Source organism: Sander vitreus, chromosome 8 (assembly GCF_031162955.1).
Source record: "Sander vitreus isolate 19-12246 chromosome 8, sanVit1, whole genome shotgun sequence".
NCBI lineage: Eukaryota > Metazoa > Chordata > Actinopteri > Perciformes > Percidae > Sander > Sander vitreus.
In genome coordinates this window covers 12,276,900-12,300,723 of record NC_135862.1, presented here as the reverse complement: position 1 = coordinate 12,300,723, position 23,824 = coordinate 12,276,900, and positions in this window count along the sequence as shown.

Here is a 23,824-nt window from a genome sequence, read left to right as displayed (position 1 = left end):
AATACAACAACTTTTAAACGTACACATGTTCCACCAAAATAAGTTCCTTCCTGGGGAATATTTTGCAGAGGCACGGTGCTTAGCGCCGCCTATGACGATTATTATTGGTTTGAAGAAATGCCAAAAAATCAGAGCACGTTTTTCTCGCGTCCCAGAATGCTGTGTGGACAAGCCAGACCCTCCTCCTCAGCGCTGTGGAGGAAGGTCTGGCAAAGCGAAACTAAGAATGACAAATCTAAGCGACATCCTTTATTAAAAAGATTTGTGAGCCTATGCAGAACACGACCATGGCACCAACACTTGGAAACAAAGTGATTTGCCTGTGGAGCCACCCAAAAATAGATCTGATTTTACTGTAAGGTGCTTCAGATTAAAGAATCCTCTAAATGGCTTGCATTCTCAGAATCATACAATCTTTTCTTACCTTTCTTTGTTTGTGAATAATGGAAACACATAACAAAGAGTGTCTGTTATCTGTGATCAAACATATCATTCTTTAACAAGTAATAGCTGCAAAATGTCTACAGATACTGAGAATGTTAGCCATGTCTACACCAATGATTTAAATTGCTGCATGCAGCCAGAGATTCTTAAAGTACACTCTGAGAAGCCACCAGGATGAAAGTGACTACAGTTTAGGCTGGTCTGTACCTGAAAACCTGGTTTGAGGCTGAACCTATATGTCCTTCACTCCGTCTGCTCTCTTGAGTGTGTGTATGTGCACAAACTCAAAAGCCTATTGACCTGACAGGGCTGTAAACACCGTCTACTGCTTTTGTTTGTGTAGAAATGTTTGTTTGAGACATTGAGTGTCCGTGTGTGTGTGTGTGTGTGTGTGTGTGTGTGTGTGTGTGTGTGTGTGTGTGTGTGTGTGTGTGTGTGTGTGTGTGTCATTGGCAGAGGTCATGTCAGAGAGGTGATCTTTATCTACTTGTGTGTCTGCCTGATCATGTCCACTTGCCTCTGTTTCTGTGTCACAATTCAAGATAGTGCCTATCTGAGCTTAGGAAGACAATGTGGCTTTAGTTGCATTTATAGATCAGAGAACAGAGGACACTTTGGATATATCAAGATTTATACAGTTACGTAAGCCCACGTTTAACTTTGTTATGTTTGACGTGACAAAACCCGCGGCCTAGGGCAAGAGAAACATTTTGGAGTTAACGGTTCAGACAGTACGTCACAACAGCGAAGCTGCTCTAAGATGGAAGAGTTGTCTCACACACACCCACACACACACACACACACACACACACACACACACACACACACACACACACACACACACACACACACACACACACAGTCCACAACCCAATAACAAAAACAGCCCTCTCTTGTTGGAGGTGTGCATGTGTGTCTATCTCGGGCTCTCACGTCCTTGTTAGCAGTAATGAAGAGTTATGAGTTTAAGTGGCAGTAATGACTAGCCTAAAAACATGGATGTGCTATTAGGCCACCAAATGACCAAGTATAATATGAATACAAATACAGCCATCAGCCCCTTGTTGCCACGGTGTTATGATAATAATCATATTACAACTATAATAAAGACACAGCAAGCTGCCCTGTGTTCATCAAGCGACTGCTGAATAGGATCTCAATGACCAATGTGTGCGGGGGAAAACTCATTATTATGCAAAAGAGGAGAGGTCAGCTGGGGCCACAAAACACAATTGAGAAAAAGATAGTGAGAGTTGGTGGTGGGACAGATAGAATGTTTTGAATGAAACAGAAAAGCAAAATTGCAGCTGAGCCTTAGAGTCTAGTGAGTCATATATCTGGACAAATACAACAGTAGGGTAACGAACAGGGGAGTAAACCGTGATTCATTGTTCTGCGGAGGCTCCACGCAGAGCTTTCGCCGTAGCCTATGTAAGTGGCCTGAAGTTTATACTTGTGCGCTGGTGTGTGTGTTGAGCCGGCATGTGTGTGTGTGTGGGGAGTGTGTGGTAGAGCGAGGGTGAAGTGAGAGAGGGACGGTGATTAGCTTCGGAGCAAGTAGCGACTCTAGTCGCTACTTGCTCTCTCTTGCTCTCTAGTTATAGTGAGAGAAACAAAGTGTCTCCCCTGTGCTTTCTGACCACGGTGGGAAATCTATAGTAAAGTTAACCCTCTCCTTGATTTCCTGTTGTTTATGGAGAAGGAAAACCAGGAAATGAGTAGGGGGAAATGCAACGCTGCCAAGACACAACGTGCGTCGCCGCGACGTGTTACATTTTTCGAGAGGTGCACGTCAGGCTACGGCGTAGGTCCGTGTCTCCACGTACCTATGTACGTAGCCACGGCGTAGGTTTTTACGCAGAAGTATAAATCACGCTTAAAGGACAAATCCGGTGCAAAATGAACCTAGGGGTTAATTACACATGTGTACCGTTCTCTGGGATAATAATGAGGGTCCCTACGTGTAAACCGAAGCATTGAGAACTTTGTAAGTGTACAGACAGTTTATTAAAAAGATAGTTTAGAAAGACAGTACCGTTCATGTATGCAGGCGGGTGCCATCTTGGGAAAATAGTCACGACCAGTCGAACGACGAACGCCGTGCTTGAGCACCGTGTTACTGGTTACACTGCATTCGTCGTTTGTCGTTCGTCTGGTCGTAACTGTCTGTACACTTACAAAGTTCTCAATGCTTCGGTTTACATGTAGGGACCCTCATTATGCTAAAGTGACTGGTCACATTCAATTAGCATGAAAACCTATCCCAGAGAGCAGTCGACTCGGTACACATATGTAATTAACCCATAGGTTCATTTTGCGCCGGATTTGTCCTTTAAGTCAAGGAAAGTAAAAGGGAGAGAGAGGAAGGGGGGAGGTAAATTGGGAGAGGAAAGTACCCTATGGACTTTTTGGAAATACAGGCACAGGTTTTAGTGCGGAGTAGTGTATTTTTAGATCTATGGAAAATATATCTGTTTTCTTCTGTATTTTTTCACTCACAACAACATTCATGTCAGCTTGTATATATCAGATTTTTTCATCAGACTGCAACATTATACCAATATATGTGAACAAGAATAAGACAGAAAAATCTGGAACAACATTCCCTACCCTTTGATAAATAAAAATAATAATTGGCAGTTTCCTACCAAACAGCCGACATACACTCAGTGGCACAGATAAAAGGATCGGGCACAAAGCTTGGTCAAGATAGTTCAAACTGTTTTCCTAAAGTTATTTTGACCAGGCAGCTGTATTTATAGAGCAGGAGGCACAACACGTAGTGAGGTGAGGAAATACCATCAGGTGTTTAATAAATCCACAAATAGGACAAAAGGATAGCACAGTTCTAGTTTAATACAAATGTTAGTAAGTGAAACTTCCAGGAAAAGGCAACGATGGAGCAAAAAGCAATGACTCTAGTAGTCAGATAATAACAGGTGGACTTGGAACAGTGGTAAAAAAAGCTTTGCAAAAATATGTCCAAACATAAAATGTGTGTCAAAGTTGCAGGGTCACATGATTTTAACACAACGTTTTGTTGCATTGAATTGCCTCAAAACATTTAGCAGGTTTGGTATCTTCATACGTACACCTCTTTTACACTGAGGGCTTCATGACCGAGGTCGAGAGGTGGGTCAGACGCTGGACGAATTCAATGTGAATTGCATGTGGGTCGCTAACAATCAGAGTGGTGGGGCACAGCATATATTTTGTCTCACTGTGCTTTACGCTGGGTTTTCACAGGCAGCTTCAATAACGGCCGAGTGGAGCGGTTCAATTCATTACCTATGAGAACGGCTGTATGAGCGAAGTCTGCTGAAAGTGGCAAACGTGATATTTGTACAGTTCTTAGCTATGCTAGCTGACTGAAATCAACAACTGTTCATCAACCATATAGTCTTGGAAAAACACAAATTGTTACTATCAATAAAACAAACTGCAGAGTTCCTCAACTCTGGTTCCTGTTAGCATCGTCTTATTTTTCAATTTCAAGTCCACCTATTTTTACACACAGCGACACAGCTGCAGTACAGCTCAGACTGGCTGACATATTCTTTATAGAAATTGGCTGAAATATAACTTTGAAAGTTTAATCCTGTGAGTTATGGTTGCCATCCAGTTTACTGTAGTAGCTAGAAGGGCACCAAAATGTCCTAGTATAACTCAGTGTGTGTGTGTGTGTGTGTGTGTGTGTGTGTGTGTGTGTGTGTAAGAGAAAGATACTATAACTTTAACTTGGGAAGGTTTGGCCACTTGGTTGGACAAATAGCAATGTATGCCTTCCCAAGATAGGTAAGTGATAAATGGGTAGGAGTAATTTTGTGCTCTCCCCTCTCTCTCCCGCTCTCTCTCTCTCTTACGAGTGATCGTGACTGTACTGACAAAAGCTCTCATAGGGAAGTTGGTTGCTCTCCATGTGCAGACACCCTGGTTGCTGGGGAAACCAGTCTAAAGTTGTGAGCAAGAGGCGGTGCAGGCCTCTGCAGTGCAGCAGAAAAACAGCAGCACAAGCCTGAGCCTTGGAGTGACGGCATACACAGCAGCACTCATCACGATACACACAGTCACACAGTTCTCCAAACTCTGCATCAGTGTCTCTCTCTCCCTCCCTCTCTCTATCTCTCTCACTCTCTCTCCATCCCTCTCTCTATCTCTCTCTCTCTCTCTCTCTCTCTCTCTCTCTCTCTCTCTCTCTCTCTCTCTCTCTCTCTCTCTCTCTCTCTCTCTCTCTCTCTCTCTCTCTCTCTCTCTCTCTCTCTCTCTCTCTTTCTATCTCGCTCTCTCTCTCTGCCTCTCTCGTCGCTCTCTCTCTCTCTCTCTCTCGCTCTCTCTCTCTATCGCTCTCTCTCTCTCTCTCTTTCTCTCTCTCTCTCTCTCTGCCTCTCTCTCTCTCTGCCTCTCTCTCTCTCTCTCTCTCTCTCTCTCTCTCTCTCTCTCTCTCTTTCCCTTCCTCTCTCCATCTCACCTGAAGAAATAAAACACACACTCACTAGCTCTAGTTGCTGTGTGGGAGGGTTTCGCTGTGGCTGGAGCTGTTTGCTGGTTAACATCAACAAGTCACTTGGAAATCAGAGTGCGAGGAACTCCTCAAATAACACTTTATGTTCGCTGTTCAGAGTGTAGCTGGAGCAGAAAATGTGCTATTACACAAGAGCTAAGCTGGACAAAACCTGACAAATATACCAGAGACAATGTTAGCATTCTGACATTTAACACGTATAATATTCACAGTGCTCATCTTAGTTTAGCATGTTATAATGCTAATATTTGCTAATTGCCAAGCTGGGGGCTGATGGAAATGACTAGTTTTGCAGGTATTTGGTCAAAATAACAAGCCTGGGAAAAATTACATTTTGACCTAATGATGACACAAGAGGAAGTAAGTTGACAATAAAGGGCCAATTTGATGAGGACAAACAGCAAACAGCAGTCAACTAACAACACAATTTAAAAGACATAAATACAGTAAAAATAACAGAACAGTATGTATGATGTAAGGGAATCACCAAAGGGCTTCCAGTGCTTCCAGTTCTACATTTTCCTTAAAACTTAAGAATGTCAACCTCATGTTGAGTCCTCCTCTGGGGACAATGGATTGTTGAAATGTCATGGCAATCTATTTACTTCAGTCTGGAAGAAAAGTGATGTGATGTAAATAGAAATGTTTCTGAAGGCCTACCTGTAACTTTGTCTTGTTGCTCTGATTGGCAGCAAACAAATTCAATATATTTACCAAATGTGCGGAAAGGGTATTTATTCTATAAATTCTCAGAAACAACTGTTGTTCTCATGTATGCATTCATGTATTTTTATACCCATATTTTTGTATTCAAGGATCTTGCATCGTATAAAAAGCATGCAGCACAAAACCCTGAGCATATTGATATTTTAGACATTCACACTCACAGCACACAAACATATTCACCCTCACATCTATCACACTGATTGTTCCCTATTTCAATCTATTTTACACCCTGTAATGTAATGTGTGAATTAAGAGTGTATAGAGCTCAGGACAGTGGATACTGGGGAGAACCAGAGGTTACGGATGGCTGCTGGGATGGGAGAGTTATTAGTGAACGTGAGTATCATGCATTATGACCAACAGTAGCACAGAAGCAGAAGTGAATGAATAACCGTTTAAACATTAACCGACAATAGGAATTTTGACCGATTAATACTCTTAAGCTAACAATTAAAAAAACATTAACATTAAAACAAAAATTAAAAAGTAATTTTGAACTTTTTTGAATTGTAAAAAAAAAGAAAAAAAGAAAAATAGGCTACACAATCTATTTCCTAACTGCTGCGTTGTAAGCTCATTTTTCTGCTAAGTTTGTTGCTGTTGAACCGTGCTCACAGCGAAGAGCTACGTGACACATGGCACTATATTGATGCGGACTGGCGGGTTAAATTTAGCCGTTCTACCCACAGAGTTTGCCAGGAAGACACACAGCCGACAACGGTGCAGGTAAATGTGGAGGAGACGGGCTGGGAAGTGTTGGTTGCACGGACGCACAAGCGGTTCCAGGAAAGTGACTGCATGTGTCCACGACAACATCGTGGCTGTGCGACAATTACAAGTCTGCAGCTGTCCGCAGAGGCGGAGCGCTGAAAGTATGTCTGAGCGTCCTGGATGGGTGAACTGGGACTCCATTGCCTGCTTGTCAGTTAACGGTTTATGATTGGTTAACGAGGGTCGGCTATCAGCAAAAAGAAAACCCTCTAAATAAGGCATAGGCATGCGGATTAAATTGAGTTGGGAATGACAGCTTTATCCCTATTGCCAGGCGCGTACCTGTGTGTGAAGCGTAGCAATTCCAGTTGTCTGCCTGAACTGGCCTCGCAGGCTTTGGTCCATTTATTGTTGTTTGACTGGCTAAACTGCATACAAACAAAGCTTATTTGTCTCAGTCCCTGTTAAAATAAAATGCCATCTTTCCTCACAGATATTGATAGTAATAGTTTCAGAGAATTATATTTGATTACATATTCTATAAACAGCCGGATGTGTGAAAATGGAACTCTTAAAATGAGCCAGATGAGTCTTACGATCCTGTGCAGTCATGAGGTATCTAAATGTCCTTCTTAGTATTTTCTCAGGTTTCCAGGTTAATTTCATAGCTCCATGAAAGGTAATGCATTCCAATCGACTATCTCTGTGGAGAAAAGTACTATTCAAAATAAAATTGTGTATGCAGTGGTTCTAACCACTGGTTTATTGCAATGTGGTACACACCTAATGTGGCTAAAATGTAAATCATGGGCTTATTAGATGTAAAGATTTATCCCATTTCACTCTTTTTTGCTTTTCACTTCATCTCCACAAGAGTCTTTTGTCGGTTTCATATTTAACTTTTGTCAAACATTTGGAATCTACTGTCTAAAGAGAGTCTTCATCTGTCCTGTCAGCATTACGTCCATGGTGATGTTCAAGTTTCCTTTTATGAAGCAGATAATCTAAAAAAAAATGTTTCAGTTACAGTAGCTTAGAGACTTAGACTTAGAAGACTCAAGGCCTCCTCTCCTCTGCTCTCCTCCTAATGTCTCCTCTCTTTTTGCCTGTGTGTGTGTGTGTGTGTGTGTGTGTGTGTGTGCGCGCATTGTATTGGGCTTTATAATGCTGACGGGCAGAATGAGAGCAGAGGGAAGCTCCGAAAATGAGAGAGGATAGACAGATGAGAGGGAGAGAGGATGCAGAGAGGCTGAGTCGCCTGTCAGTCAGAGCGTAAACCTTGTTGTTTACAAAAATAGAGTGTGTGTGTGTGTGTGTGTGTGTGTGTGTGTGTGTGTGAGTAGGTGAGTGGCAAATTAATAACAAGAAAAACGAGTTGCATCTAAATTAAGTCTATTTGTCAGCAAATTCCAGTCATTGCATGTGGCCCCTGGCATTGTTATTGTGAGCAGTGTTGCTTTGCATATTTAAAGCACAGATTGATATTGTTTGTGATGATACATGAGCCTTGTTAGCAAGGTTGTCTACATGGGGCTTAAAGTTTGCCTCCCTCTCTCCCTTTTATTTCTCCTTACATGATCATACGGCAAAGAGAAAAATAAAAATCAGAGAAAAAGAGAACTCCAGACGTGATGAGATAAGAGGTGCTCTTAACTGGCATTAATAAATTGGGAGTGTTCTTTGATCACTGGATGGGCAAACTCAGACATGTATTAGCACTTTTTTATGACTAACCATTCATGTACCTTTGGCTTACAAAATCTTTTTGTTCCTGGCTCCTGTTAGCAACTGTCATCTTTCTGCTAAAGGTGGTTTGTGGCCTAAGCAGCACATGATTGGCTGTCCTTGACCTTTTCTTGCCCATTAACATCCTCTCCTCCTCCCATTAAGGGCAGGGGAAGGAGATGGAAGAAATGGCAGCTCGGGGAAGAGAGGTTGAGGTGTGGGTGGGTGTGAAGTGGAAGAGAGAATCTGTGTGTGTGTGTGTGTGTGTGTGTGTGTGTGTGTGTGTGTGTGTGTGTGTGTGTGTGTGTGTGTGTGTCCTGCTGATCAGCAGTGTTCACTCTGTAGGAGTCCAAAGTGAACAGCGTTGCCATCAGGAGCACAGTAATATATTCAGCTGATGAGCTCTGTGCACTGTGAGTATTCCCTCCAACGTTCTCCTGCGAGTTCTCCCAGGGTGCTACATGAATAAACAATCCCAGGGCTCCCATGACTCTTCTTCACAGAAGCTGAATATTTCATACTGTGTTTTTAGGAGGGGTAAAATGCTAATCTGATCAGCTGCAGTCTTAGAACAATAAATATTGAACATAGTAACTCGTTCATAATAACTGGGAAAATTCTGTGTTAAGGCAAGGCAAGGCAGCTTTATTTGTATAGCATATTTCAGCAACAGGGCAATTTAAGCTATGGATTATGGATGGATTTAAGCTGTATGGATATTGTGTGTGTGCCTGTGTGTGTTTGACAGACAGACAGACAGACAGACAGACAGACAGATAGGGTAAAAAAAAGGGCTGGCTGTGTTTCATGAGCTGGTCCATATTCCCTGAATGTGGCAAGCAACAACTTGGAATATCAATGACGCTTCATTCCCCACAGCAAAGACTGCAAAGGGAATGAGTTGTGTGTGTGTGTGTGTGTGTGTGTGTGTGTGTGTGTGTGTGTGTGTGTGTGTGTGTGTGTGTGTGTGTGTGTGTAGTATAATGTACATTTTTCAGTCCCGGCCTGCAGTCTCTGCCCAGCTGCAGCCATGGGCCAAACACCAAAATTACACACATACACACTCTTGCTCGGGGCGAACTCTTAAATTGGATTGAGACTACAAACTGATCAAAGCAGTTTGTAGCAGGATTGATGCCACTGGGAGTCCTAACCTTCTTATAAGAAAGCTTCCCAAACCCAAACACGCACCTCAACCCCCTTCTCCTCAAACACACGCACGCACACACACACACACACACACACACACACACACACACACACACACGCACGCACACACACACACACACACACACACACACACACACACACACACACACACACGTTTGTTAGAAAGTTCTTTTCAGGACTGTGTTGGTGTGTGATTCATACAGTGTCTGAGCAAAGACAAATACAGCTAAACAAAGAGGGGGTGAGTCTGACTCTGTGTGTGTGTGTGTGTGTGTGTGTGTGTGTGTGTGTGTGTGTGTGTGTGTGTGTGTGTGTGTGTGTGTGTGTGTGTGTGTGTGTTGGCTTTTGGCTCCATACATCAGTACACATCTTCCTGATAGATTGTGTTTACATCTATTAGGCTAATGCTTATCTAATGAGGTTGTGTGCTCGGTTGCAAAGTTCGAGAATCAAACCATCATTTACAGTATATCAAACATTACTGCTGGATAATGATGTATATTAGAAACTAAATTAAGATGAGCCCCTCATATAAATATGTTCTTTATTTTGGAACACAAAAACCTGCCTACAGATGCACACAGGTATACACATTGTACATACACACACACACACATAATCTATCTTTTGTTCATTACAAGTACACCATCATCAATCAAGCAATATTACCACGGAGATGACAAGTCGCATCTCTGTCTGCCCACCCAGACAGCTGTTTACATCTCAGCAGTCATCATGTAATAAGTTGCTAAAAGGACTATTCTGGTGAACATTGCTCAATCCCACATACAGTATATAATGATGACACAGACTGCTGGGTATACTGTATAATTTTATAACAGTCTCTGAAGTGATGTCATTGGCCTGATTTCCAGTCTAATTCTAACAGGCCCAAGCCAGCATCTCCCCAGAGAAACCTGGCCAGATCAACCATGAGAGCATGAGCAACACAGTTAGCCTCTGTGGCATGCTGTATGACTCACTGCTAAAGACTCTAGCTCAGCTACACAGGTTTAGGATTATGGCAGTGTGTATATAGTGACACTTGACATGTTTTCAGATTAATGATTACAAATTCCAATTCAAACAGTGAGGGCAAAACAAGTCACACTCCTGTACAGTTCAGTGCAGCAGAGCGATACAGGCAAAGGAAACCTGAGGAAATCCACAAAAATGAGGGAGGTGAGGTACAATGGAGGGGCAGTCAGCCATTTTGCAACGAGAGAGATAAGCGTTTTTAGAGAAGTCAGTAATCTTTTGTCAGTCATTTTTGTTTGACTGAGGAAACTTACCTTTGCATTGTCAAATTTAGAAATCTCTGCTACAGCTACCAAATCTTCCCAGTAAAATAAACTATTTGTTGTATTCTTACCTTTTCTGCTGGAGTGAAGGGAGCCGAGTGGTTTGATGTGGTTACAGTATCAGGTCAGCCATCTTTTTTAGTTTGTGGCATCTCCTAATTAGGATAGTGAAGAACTAGACTGGGCTATTAGTTTGATCAAAGCCATAGAGTCTATCTTTGTGAAACCAGCCAAAGGTCTCTTTGGGTCTTTACACTTGCTCATGAATTCCTACCACTCGGAGGTTAGGTGTCTGCAGGCCTTTACTTCGCCTTGTAAAAGGACTGGTCCCCAAATAAATATGACCCACTAATTTCATCTTGCTTTGTCACCTTCAGGATTGTCCACGTGCAGTAGGTGTCAATCCTCTCAGCAGTCAATGTGTATGTGCTTTTCATATAAACTGTGTGACATAGTCCACATAATCGTTAAGAAATTATGTATTTGAATAAGGTGTCTCAGTATCCTGAAGCTATACTTTGACGTATGCAGTCTGTGGTGATCTATTTTGCTTATGTCTTTAAGCATCCACAACTTGTGTTGCAAGACACGCTGACCATTTTACCGGACAGAGTGCTCTTGCGACAAGGACAACTCAGAAAACCCTCCAGTAATAGAAAGTGAAGAAGAAAATGGAAATGAGCAGCTGATTATGCACCAGAGACCTTCTATTAAACCACAGTGGTTGCATTGCAAACGGTGGTGTATGGCATTCTTTAAATCTAATTTTCACAGACAATTTGATATTTAAGGTAAACACTAATAATTTACATTATTTTTTAAATTAAACTGAAAATAATGAACCCTGTGTGCAGCAGGCAGGGACTGATTGAAAGCCACTCATAACTTGATGGCAAATGAATAAATGTGTCTCTTCCTCTGTTGTTCCTCAGAGGCCTCTATCTGTCTCTGTCTCTTATTTTTAGCCCATCTCTCCTTATTGATTCAAGATTGATGATCACAGATTAAGCATGGAAGTAAATATACAGACAAACACAAAAACATTCCTGCACACACACACACACACACACACACACACACACACACACACACACATGCAAGTGTGCAAATGTGGCATCAGTAAAGGAAAGTGTGATATATGTCGCCGGCAGTGATATGTATTGTTAATGTGATTTATTCACTCGCGAGTAAAGAGATATTTTAAAGAGATGTTGTATCTGATTCTGCAACTTAGATCACTGCGTAGTAGTACCTTAGCACACAGTGTGCCCTATTGCCTCCATTTAAATGGCATCAGATCAGGAACTGATGCCATTAAATATCCAGGTGATATGCAATGGAAAATTCCAAGACGTTTCATTTTTTTGCAAAGTTTCCTGTATGGACTGTCAAAGAAACTCAAGAGACTGTTCGGTCAAATAAACCAGTGCCCAGCCACCCACACACACACGCACGCACACATGCACGTAAGCACACACACACACACACACACACACACACACACACACACACACACACACACACATATACATAATATTTCCCTTAATTGTCACTCTCTCCCTGCTGTGTGTTAGACAGATGCGTCAGTGTGACAATAATGGAGCGCAGAGGCATGTGAGTGAGTCCTGAGATGACGGAGAGCCTGGCGTCCCCAAATCCCCCTCTGCTGCACCATGGCTCTTTGTCACGGTATAATCCTTCATCACTCGCTGAGAGGCCAAGAAAGAGATTCAGAGAGAGGGAGAGGCAAGAAGAAGACAAGAAAAAGAAAAAAAACATTCAACAATTATATACGTAGTTAAAGATGATCAACAAATGGCAGAGGTAGTTAAAAACGGAATAGAGAATGGATTTTAAGGAGGTGAGTGATGCTAAGAGGGAGTCGCTTAAAGAAAACAGCTTGAAGGAAAGGGTATGACTCAGCTGCATAGGCAATTAGGACAAGGTGCAATTCTTAGAATCCAAATTTAAGAAAGCCATTTAGAAATTGTGAGACAGAGGGAGAGAAAGGGACAGCGAGAACAGAGAGAGTCAGTGGCCGTTGTGTGTGGGTAGAAGAAGAGCAAAAGGAAGAAAGAGAGGGAGCCAAAATGAAAATAAGAAAGAGTGAAAGACTAAGGCAATTAGCTCATTTGAGTTGACAGAGCTGAACCAGAGTGTTTGGAAGTGATAAGGTAGTGAATGTGCAGCACAGGCAGAAGGCGAAACAACTGCATCTTCTCATCCTTCTATTAATACCAGTGACATGCCATTGAACACACTTGTTTCCAATTTAGTCATTTCTAAACAACACACACACACACACACACACACACACACACATACATACACGCACGCACGTACGCACAAACACACACACACACACACACACACACACACACACACACACACACACACACACACACACACACACACTGGCCTGGAGCATATTTGCTGGTGCTAATGGTCTGCATAATTCAAACACAACAGAATTAGTGTTGGAATAAAATCACATTTATGGCGCCTATGTTTACCAGCAGTTTATTTCCAAGCCAATAGTTTAAATTTGTGAGAGTGATTTGGAGGGTAATCCTCTGTGTATTAAGATAAATACCTCTCCTAAGAACACCATATTTTCTTGCATACATTTTAAACCTGCCCTAAGACTTATAACCTTGCATTTTTGTGTATGTACACAATGTGCATAATTGCTTTTTATAGTGCTTTCATTCCCTAGCAGACGGTGTCATTGAGTGTCTTTATTGGCTGAAAGAACATACACATGCCAACACATACAAACGCATGTACTGCGCAATGCTGATAGACAACATGTTTACTGTCAGGGTTGTGGGTTGTTAATGTGAAGAATATGTGGCATTGAGTGAAAACAGATGACACTGACCTGTGCCCATGCACAAACACAAACAGTGGCCTAGCTGCAGCACATTGCATCATATTTTATACATCAAGCCACTTATACCATTGACACGTTGTCAAGGCAGTGCATCCATTTCAACAGCTGTCAGAGTAACAATAGAAATTCTCTGTAGCATGATGGGTGAGTAATTGGCTAGCTAGTTTATTGAAATAGTTTGTTCAGAGATGTGCAATTATCTCAACAAAGCCACTAAAAGCAACAAAACATAGCCTTAACAAAGCCTAGATGTGGTTATTTTCCTATAAAACTGCTCTCATGCTCCATTCTGCCTTTAAAACGTAACTCTCGCCAAAATGCAACATAGTGTCTTTTTGTGAATATACCCAAGTCAAACTTTCGTTTAAAAGCATAATTAAGACGGAAACGCCACTTTTAAGATTACTGTGTTTTCGTTTTCGGTCAAATGGCCTTTTGAATGGGAGTGCTAGGGGCACTACTATGATCGCATCAAAATCGCTATTTTTAAAACACTAAGAAGGCTCGATACAACATGAAACTTTGCTCGAAGTATCACCATGAACTCCGAGCATTGAGAACATTGTTTGTATACACAGAATTTACTAAAAAGAAAGGTTTTTAACAACTCACTTTAGCAGTTGGTTTTTCCGGTCGCCGCCATCTTACCAGTCAAAAAGAGTCGATCTACGAATGTGAACGAACGGACTCCATAGGAGGAAATGTCATTCTTATATGAGGCTCCTTTTTCAACTATAAGGTCAATATTGTTTTTCAATAACGACAAAACAACAAATTATCCGTGCATTTCTATGGAACTAAGCTTTAGGAGCTTTCCATCTTTACTCTCCTCCCTGTTACGTTGCATTCGGAGATTGACTCTATTTGATGTGTTCTTGTACATACTCACTGCCCTCGACACTTCTTGTTCATGCCGAACTGCAGCCCGTATCCCAAAGAATACCGAAAATACCACCTGGCTGTCTTTGGGCCTCATCACCAGATTGTTTTGGGAGTAATTGGCAATCAACCTCTTCTGTCATTTAGGTATGAGGATGTGTTAGGGAATTGGAAAGCATTTTCAACCAATTGTCACATTTTTGTAGAGGATAGAGGATGAGGACTGACCAATGTGTTTGGCATGTATCTTAAGTAAACCCCTACTTCTTCCATGCATTCCTATTTGGGGTGGCGGTTCATTGGTTGGCGGCATTGAAACATCTTAAAGAGTTTGCCAGCCAAAGAGCTAACTCACAAACACAAACACATTATCACTCACATTCACACCTACACATAATTTGGAGTTGACAGCTCACATGGTCAGCTTGTGTTTGGACTGTGAAAGAAAACTAAAGCACCCAAAGAAAACACAAACACAGTGACAGCATGAAAACTTCACACAGAAATGACAAGAGCAGAGGACAACACTGCTACTGCTACTGTGCTGTTGACGTTTTCATCATTGTAAAAGCATTTTGTCAGCATTAAGAAATATGGACTATTTTAAATGCGACTACTAATTTTTAAGTCATGTAATATGTGCGAAATATGCAAGATTTTGACTTGCCTTTACAATACCTAAAGGGGGGGGGGGGTTGAGTGCTGTAGAATAACGGAAGCCTGAACACTAGAACCACCATAGCCCACACCATTGAAAGTTAAATGGAATTATTCCGTCATTGTTATTGCTGTTTCCTTTGGAATGCAATTGTATTAAATATTAAATAAATGAATGCATCATGAAATAAATAACTTAGGCCATAAATATATACATAAATGCAAATATAAATGAGTCAATATAGTTCAAACAATAAATAAATAGGTTTCACTTGTATTTATTTTAGGGGACTTTTCATTTTACTTTCACTGTCACATTTATTTATTTCCCTCTATATTTATTTTCATTTCTTAGATTCAAATAAAAGGGGTGTGGCTATCTCACAGCTTTAGACCAAAGCAACTAGCTAGTACGGCCGTGCTTCTTGCCTCCCTGCCTCCCTTCGTCTCTCCCCACCGCTGAGACAACTTGGCTGTGAAGAGAGTGGATACCAGCTCTGGAGATGGACCTTCAGTACAGCTGTACATTAGTAACTTCATTTCAGCCAGAGCAAACCCCAGCGTCAGGGACAGGTTCACAGTGCCAGCATAAGTGCTAACTAGCTGCTACCTGAAGAAAACGTTAGCAGCTAATGGTAGACCCAGCGCCAAGGTCAGACCTCCAGTGCTGGGTCTAGCTTCTGCCGTTTACTTCAAGTAGCAGCGTTCCTTGCGTAACAGTCTGAGCAGCAGGGAACGCACTAGCTAGTTAGCAAGTTAACAATAATCAAAAGTGTGAAAAAAAAGAATGTCAAATATTAACTGTTATAAACAATGATAAGTGGTTGGCTTTCTTGATTCAATGTAATTGGCAAGCAAAGAAAAAAAAATTTCACACAAGCCCCCCCACCTCTGGGTGAGACTTGGTAGTGCCGAACCCTTGTTCCGTGTTTTTCGAGCACACAGCACGACCGGTGCGCTTCGTGAGTTTATTCAATATGCAGAGAAGTGTAAAAGGCCAGTCCGCAGTCTGCGGTTAATTTCCTAGAACTCGTATTTCTTTAAGAGGACTTTGTGCAATAAATCCATATTCTTAGATCTAATATTGATAGTCTTTTGTCCATATTTTATTCATTTAGGTCCTTTTATTGTCATTAGCTGTGATGCTAAAGCAGTTTTAGCTTTCCCATGATGCTTTTGAGCAATCAGAGGAGTTGCTTTCAGGGCCCGTGAAATAAAGTCGGAAAAATACATATTGACCGACCCACAATGCTGCAATATATATAGTATTGATTTTGGCTTTTTGAACATGAAATTTAAAAATAGTACTGCTCATATGCCTACATGAATGTAGTTGGATAAGTTAGAAAATTACATTTGAGAAATCCCCTTGATTATGTCTGATATTTTTGGCAGGGGGAAAGCAAGTGTTGGTTTCTCTTTGCATAATGAAAATGCTTTTTGTTGTTAGTTTTTTGGCTTTCTGCTGGGCTGATGTACTGATGTGTATTTATTTTGACATTTTGAATTGAGTGCTGTGCTTTTTGAATTCGACATTTTGAATTGAGACATTTGAATATAGTGCTCACTGCTCATATGCCTACATGGATGTAGTTGGACAAGTTAGTAAATTACATTTGAGAAATCCCTTTGATCATGTCTGATATTTTTGCCAGGATGACAGTAAAGGGGGTGGTAGACGGGGGGGGGGGCCTTTGAGGTATAGTGCCCAGGGGCACCACATTGTCTTAATACGGGCCTGGTTAAAATGTATAATTTCTTTTCCTATTGTTGTGCCAGAACTGCCAAAATAACACTTTTCCACCATACAGATACAATAAACACAGACATGAAATCAGTACTTCTACCGTACATTTGAACATATCATAGTTGTTTATGATGGGTTTTCCCTTTAGGAAAGACGCATTACTTTATTAAGTTGTGAAACACGTCAAAAATGTTCCCTCAAATTATAACACTACAGCTCTGCTTTGTGTGATTTGTTAAACAGTATAAATTATGAATATGTTCTTTATCACATCACTCTGGTCTATCTTCCACAGCATGAATTCAGTACATACAAGCCAGTGAATAGCCCCATTGAGCTTTATTTGGAATGGCTGTCTAACCAAGGTCCTCAAAGTAAATATGAATACAGTACATTCTGTCAGGGTCACAGTTAGCTCCCTATTCACACAGTTCTATGTCTACCACAATTTCCTCAACAGCCAATCACCATAGCACTGGAATTCAGGGGAACCATAGCAACCGCAAGGCCTTGGATGTTATTGGCAGGGTCAATGGAATGAAAGAGAAAAGAGACGGAAGTCAAGTTTAAGAACTGAATCCGTCCATCCATCCATCCTGAACTGCCACTGAGCTGTGGACATGTGACAGTGAATCTGTTAATGAAGCTACTATGAGCTCAAACAGAAACTATTGCTTAATAGTTTAACTGGATAAAGCAACAGTGGAAACTACAGGGGCTGGACAATACATAACAGTCCAATACAACAGCGCTCCAAACTGCAGCTTAAAAAATCCGTCAACAAAAATCCAACATTCAAAGCACATTTAAAGTATTTCTTTCTGGCATTATATATTTGTACCTAAACACGAACCAAACCTAAAGTTAAGCAAAAGACAAAATTACTAAATATGTATTAACACTTAGCTAATATGTTTCATCAGCAATGTTTGGGTGTAGTTTGATCAGATTTGATTTACAGTGGTATGTCCCTGTCAACATAAGCAAAAACCCCAAAACCTCATATAATGATAACAATTAAGTGTCCAAAATCTCAATTTACTGCTAACTACAGAGTAAACTATTGAGTTATATTTGGAGTAGTGATTGGGTGAATAAGGGAGGATACAGCCAAAAACAGAAATCTCCCTCCCAACTAGAATGATTCTAGTTGGGTTATGTATGTATGTTAGAATATGTCGATGTAGGAGTACATCACTTATATGAAGAGGGTCATTAAGGAAATAGGTTTTCAGGGTTCTTTAAACTTCACAAAAGCAGAATTTATTACGGCTTTATCACTGGATTGCAAAGGTGTTTCTGTTCTTGTGTGAATCCCCTGCACAGGGATATGATAATCACTATAAGTGAAATAATACATTTAATTAAAGCTAAATAGCTTAGCCACTGCAGCTTCTAGTGTAGTTAATTGTGCATTCATATTTCTTTATTAATTATTTATTCCATTTTGTTGTTGTTTTGTTTGTCTTTCAGCGTGTGTTCCTGCAGGCATTCTGCTCTGGCTGTCACTGCTATGGAGGACATTCTCTTTCAAACACACACACACACACACACACACACACACACACACACACACACACACACACACACACACACACACACACACACACACACTGCATGCAAGATACAGACTGCAGACAGACAGAGAAAGAGACCTCCAGGAACAACTTCCAGCTGCCACCCCTTATCCAGAGCTGCACTGGTCCAAAGAGAGCACACTGGCCTACATTACAATGACACTGACATATATTTTACACTGGAATATAAGACTGTATCTGCTTTAAGGAAGCATAATGGTAGTGTCATATTTTGCAGAAGAAAGAAAGTTTTGTTATATCATGTTTTTTTTTTTTTCCAAATGTATCATGTCATGTGGGCATGCACACAGGTGCCTGAGCAATGGAGCAAGTGGAGCAAATGCATCCCCATTATTCAATTAGGGGGAGCTAAGTTATAGTTTAGCTACCCTAATGTTTGTCTTTTTAAAAATCAACTTATTATACTGTGAAGCGATTATATTTAAGCAGCCTATATCAACGATCTTTTTTTAGCAACTGACAAAAACAAGTAATCAAAAGAATCACACATTTTAGGACTACCCTTTGAGTTGGTTCAGTCCAGTGCCTGCATTAAGCTAAAAGAGGGGCCAGTACCCTAATGGAGCTCAACAGAGTGGTTCCGGAAGTAAAAATCCCATTACTTTTCTCCATAAGGATTTTGATTATCAGCCATAATGTCTAAAAAATCGGAGGTAGACTGACCAATGAGCAATGTGGTTGTGAAACGAAAATGTCTGCTCCTGTAGAAGCTAGAAGTCTGTATGAAATCAGCCATGTTTTAATAAAAAACATGTTTTATTCGCGATCTTATGGAGAAAAACTGCACTACCCATAATCCTAAGCGTAACAGCAATGTCTCTGATTGGTCTAACTCGCTGTTACCATAGAAACGTTTACCGTACCTGCGGCAAACTTAAAACTCTTTATAAAAGCAATTTTTGAAACGTCAATGAAATAACTGAATGGGGAAAAACATTTCCGGAACCAGAGCCGTTAAAAAAGTGGGCAGTCACTGTTGAGCTCTATGCATAACATCATCATCGCACGTGTCTTGGATATATTTATATGTTTACGCATTTCTTGGTTATATTTCACTTTAGATGTATTTTTGTATGCATTTCCTTACATACATTCAGGGCTTGACATTATCTCTTTTGCTCACCAGCCAATGTGGCTAGTGCTTTTCCAAAGTTAGCCAGGCAGCATTTTCACTAGCCACTATTTTGTGGGAAATTATGTTTTATTTGATTAAAGTTGACTGTGGTGTGGTACATTTGCGACCGATGTTAGCTAACGGCTGTGGAGATGGGACGTTCGTGAAGGAGCAGAACCAAAGAGTTGGCTCTTTTAAGTGTAACATAGCTATCGATGTTTCGCTTTTGACTTGTTGATTTTATTATTTGGAATATATTCTAGACTAGTGCAGGTGGCGGTTTCTTGACTTAATCCAAGAGGTTACGTGGTGTAGAAATGTAGGAAATTGTTTTAAATTACAATTTTCTTTCTGGAGGACCCACAGACCCCCCGCCAATTATTTATCTTTCCAAGTTTGCTCCACCATTTTAAAACAACTAGGCACCCATGGACTTGAACACATACAGTAGGTGTAAGGGCATTGCATGTTTATGTTTTCACCTGGAGTGAATCGGGACAGAGCAGAACGTCCTTCCCTATTACAGTAAAGTAAGGTCAGTCTCATACCCTCTCCAGCATGTGACAGGAACTAAGCACAAGCTACAATTTCTTCATACTCTCAAAGGAATAATATTCTGACAGTATCATTTTTTTCAGAAGAAGGTCACTCACCTGGTGCACACAGCCATGTCGAGGAATTAGAAACAAGCAAAGCCCCATCATGTATCTGAGCTGTGTTTCACAAAATGTAAAAGTCTGCTTCTCTTTTCGATATTTTGCTGAAGTAATTCAAAGAACTGCTTTGCAGTGTAATCAGAGGGAATCCCTTTGTTTGTCCTCTAATTTAATTTGCATACAATATTTTCTTTGTTAATTATGTAGAGAAAGTGTTTGGGAAATCAATAGTAGAAAACAATGACAATTTAAAATGAACCTAGTTGGGACTGGTAATTATTTCTGTAGACTATCTGTAGATGTGCGTATGCGAGACTAGCAGTCACCTCTTCTCTACTGACTCTTCTCTACTGTCTATGTCCTGTCTTTGTTGTCTTATTTTACCTTGATGCAAGGACCAGTCTAATTGAAAAACAAGCAAAACCCAACTTGTTTTGAGGCTTTCATTCAAGCTTATTTATGTCTCTAATCTTGACTTTTTTCAGTGTGTTCACATCCCATTGTTTTTGTAAAATAAAGTTTGGGTTATTTTGTTTAATTTTATTTTCATTAATAGCTAAAATTCGAGGGCCATTTTAACAAAAAAAAGAATGAGTCCTCCTAATTTGAAAATTTGCATTTATCATTTGGCAAATTTAAGTTGCTATACATTTAAGAGTGTGAGCATAGGCTCGGGTCAGGCCAAAGTATAGCGCTATGGTAAAAGAGTGCAGTCAGGTGTAGGCTGACTAATCAAGCGTTGAGAGAAGAATGAGAATTGAGTCTAGGCCATTTCTCACTTCTATGAGGACCATGGATTATTTCTTACAATCCCTTTGTGGGCACAAAAAGGCATCAGTCAGTGGAGAAACTGTGACAGAATTGCTGTGGCCTGCCACCTGACCAACACCTCTTACTGCTGGGAACTTCATTAACAGATATGGATCTCGAGGCACAAGGACTTGTTCCCAATAAACCCTTAACCTCATAGAACACCGGCCGTCGAGCCTTATCCCAGCCCCTTTCCTGTTGTCTCTCTGCAGATCCTGTCTGGAGTGAGACACGCTATATAATGGCAGCTTAGCCATTCCTTTTACTTTGTCCATCCCCAATATGGATAGCATTACTCTGACATACTGCTTACTTCAAAAAGATGCATCGCATCTTTGGCCAAAGCTTTACCAGTAACACATTGGCTGAAAATCAGTAGGAGGGTAAAAAAGAAACAGGTGGGCATTAGTGAGCATACTCTGAAAGACTATGCAAATCTGTGACAGTTGCTGTGCCAAACACATAACACGAGAAAAGGGAAGAGACTAAGAGACTGCCTTAAAAGACAACCTAGTCATACCACTATATTGAGGTGGTTTCAGTCAATGATTTTAAGTCAATTAGCGAGTGATAAAAGGGAGGGAACAGAGGAAGTGAGACGGCAGCAGTTATGATAAGACATCTTCACAGCTCATTTGCAACACGGCAACATATAGCAAAATTCAAAGCATATGACTGACTCAGCAGCTGCAGATAAGATGGCAGTCACCCCAGAAAGCAGATTCATATTAACCCTGCTGATATTTTCAGGGAAGGACTATTGTCTGGGCCCTGGTTTTCAGCAGTTAACATAATGGCTATTCCACTCCAGCCCTCAGCCTCTTTACCATCAACACTGGTGAAGCAAACCTGAATTGACTGAATGGTTGATGGTATTATGTTAAATCCAGGCATGCTTCCCCCCTGAAGAGGTGGAGGAGAACTAAAAACGAAAGAAAGGCACTTGTTGTCTGTGTTCTTGTATGTGGCTGGATATTAGGTACATTAAAGGCTTTACAAACAGCCAATAGCCCTTTTATGAAGGCACGGCCAGAGCCACGCTGTGCTGGGGAAATAATAAGAGGCTGCTCTTTTGCAACCCACACATACTGTAACAACTAAAAACACTCACTTCTGTCAAAGCAAAGAGAAGCCTTCACATTCTGTTGGTGATTGAATATTCAGCAGTGTATACGCTCACATTTCGAAGAACATGAAGAAACACTCGACATAGTCACAGGAGCTCCATCTGCTTGTTGAGGCCCACCTGAACTCACACACTGCCAGGTGTGAGTACAGGTACACAAGTACACTAACACCTCTCCATTCATCCATTCAGAGCTGAGGAAACCTCCAAAATGAAAACATCATTTGAGGAATTTCCTTTATGCCTGCAATATGTTATGTGCCTTAATTTGTTTATATGCACAATACATCTTATTTAAATAATACATTTATTTCAAAAATTAACAAACTCCTAAGAAAAAAACCCAGACTCCCACTCAACCTGTATTCCAGACTATTACATAATTGCCGTCCCTGTTTTGTTTTACTGCACCAGGAGTACCTACTGTAATGGAGTCATTTTATTGTGAATGAAAGAGAAAATATGCATATATAGATATAGTAAATGCCAGTCAGTGCCACACAGCACATTATTAACTGTCTCTTGATGGTACAGGAAGTTCAGCCTGGAAGTTTTAAATGAAGCCATGTGTTTGTGTCAACTCACCATGCTCCATAATTATCACACGGGTCATACTGCAATTTCCTCTTTATCCCCAAATAGCCTCAGCAGCAACATAAACCTTTTAAATTACCAATAACCTGCATGAATATCATTCATCTAAATCAGTACAAAAGAAGGAGTAGTGAGTGGTTGTATGAAGGGCAACAGTATAAGGTCATAGGTAAGGCGTTTCAGTCACCACAGAGACTCGGCACACTAATTCATGGTAGCTGGCCTTTTAACTGCATGACGTCAAGATAATTAAGATAGTTCGGAAATGCACTGACACATACAGAATCTTCAAAAAATAGATAACAAAAATCAGTCTGATTTCCCTTTGTTAGGTGATATATTTAGATTGTATTCAAGTATGTATTTAGTACAGCCTTTAGTGTACCTCATATCATGTTATGTATGTATATATATATATATATATATATATATATATATATATATATATATATATATAGATATACTTGCACTTGATAAATGTAATATTTTGATAGGAACTACAACCTGCAGGTGAGCATGTAAGAAAAAGAAACCCACAAACTGTAGAACTGTGGGATACATGTATTTTTTCCCCCTTCACAGTCACTGAGAAATCAATGTTAAGAACTAAGCTGAGGCATCAAAGACCAACAGCCTATCTGACCTGCATAGAGCCCCACTGTGGGGTATAATGCAGCATTGTACACCAGTTACTTAAAGACCCATTCATGCAGACACTAAGTAAATGCATAGGACCGTAAGATGGGGGGCGGTTTGGGGTAGGATACGATTTACAATACTGCCTCCAGCCTTTACGATTAAACAACTTACACACAAATGGAAATATATTCATAGAGAAGAAAAAAACATCAGATGAAAGTGTTTCTGATTAGAGAAATACAAACCAAAGGTTTTTATTTGTCATTGCCTCCTTTGTCTCTCCATAAAAATAGTGTTGCTCAAAATAAACTGTAAAAAGAAAAAGAAAGTCATGTTTCAATGTAGTCCATGGAAAAGCCCCAGTTTCAGACATTCATTTTTGTTTCACTTCAATCCTCTGTTTTTTTCTCCAAAAGCAGAACGGTCAGCAAAGCTCTGTATCACTGCACCACGTCTGTTCCTTTGAAAAAATTAGCATCGGAATGAGCCCTTGCAGAGACAAGTCAGGCAAC